The 1255-nt window shown below is 37.0% G+C and overlaps 1 long non-coding RNA gene across 1 annotated transcript; it reads right to left on the bottom strand.

Annotated features, from left to right (window-relative positions):
- Positions 1-667: 667 nt before the first annotated feature.
- On the bottom strand, positions 668-1136 carry LOC126381669 (uncharacterized). The gene is made up of 2 exons (XR_007568913.1): positions 1007-1136; positions 668-877 (listed from the first exon to the last, which is right to left on the bottom strand). It is a non-coding gene; the product is annotated as an uncharacterized LOC126381669 (long non-coding RNA).
- Between the last annotated feature and the right edge of the window lie 119 nt (positions 1137-1255).

Here is a 1255-nt window from a genome sequence, read left to right as displayed (position 1 = left end):
ATTTTAATAGGCTTGGTGGAAAAAATAATGTTCTAGGTGCGATAGTTTGGCCAGGCCGTAGGGTGTCTCCCTGATGCGGAGCAGTTTTTCAAGATCGAGAAAAATTTCCATAGTCAACGGGATGTTCCGATTACAACCCCATACACAGTTTTTACCAACGAGACATTTTCTGGAAAAACAAAATTTTGTACGGCGGCCATCTTGTTTTTCCGCCATTTTGATTTTTTTTCACCGGTGATTGAATTTGACTAAGAATTAAATAGGTCTAGTGAAAAAAGAATCGTTCCAGGTGCGATAGTTTCGCCAGACTGTAGGGTGTCTCCCTGATGCGGAGCAGTTTTACAAGATCTGGAAGTTTTCCCATACTCACCGGGAGGTCCCGATCACACCCCCCATACATCATTTTCACCCCCCGACACTCCTTCTGGGAGAACAACTATGTCAGTCAGTCAGTCAATAGGTAGATAGGTACATGGGTTTGTAGCTTTATATAATATAAATAAAAATAAATAATAATAATATAATAACTAGATGGTGCTAAGTGCGCTCGCTGCTAAAGCAGCTTCGCGGGCGTTGTATGTGAATTGACGTTTTCGTATAGTTTGTTTCGCATCACAGATTTGTAATAACTATTAAGACAGACACAAAAAGAAATAAAAAAAATGTGTAGCATATTGTTGGTTTATTTTATGTTATCAAAAAATAAAAATATAACATTATATTCTCTCTCTCTCCCTTGCATTGTTCCCATATGGTGGTGGGGTCTTTTTCCGAGTCTTTTCCTTCCACTTCGCTCTGTTGGATGTATCGTCTGCGGAAACATTGCAGGAACAAAGATCTTTTTTGATGACATCTGCTTCTTTGCCTTCTGTATTTCCTGTTAAAAATAAAATAATATTAATTTATTTATAATAACGTATATTTATAATAACGTATAGATATAATATCCTTTTAGTCGATAGCGATACGTTTTTGCCAAAGTGGTCGTGGTCGTCATGTAACGTACCTAGATTCTTGTCACTATTGATTGCTGGCTGTCACACTGCTGCATTCATTGAAGAAGCTACCGACATCAGGCTTGGTTGATATAATACTATTGTATTAATAATCTCCTGCGCAGTTTTTTGCCTTCTGCATTTCCTATAAATAAAATATATATTAAATATTATATATAAATTCTTTTCCTTGGTCGATAGCGATACGTCTTTGCCAAAATAGTCGTGGTCGTCATGTAACGTACCTCGATATCTTGTAA

The sequence above is a fragment of the Pectinophora gossypiella genome, unplaced genomic scaffold (genome assembly GCF_024362695.1).
Source record: "Pectinophora gossypiella unplaced genomic scaffold, ilPecGoss1.1 Pgos_79, whole genome shotgun sequence".
Classification (NCBI taxonomy): domain Eukaryota; kingdom Metazoa; phylum Arthropoda; class Insecta; order Lepidoptera; family Gelechiidae; genus Pectinophora; species Pectinophora gossypiella.
This window is presented reverse-complemented; position numbering and strand designations above follow the sequence as displayed.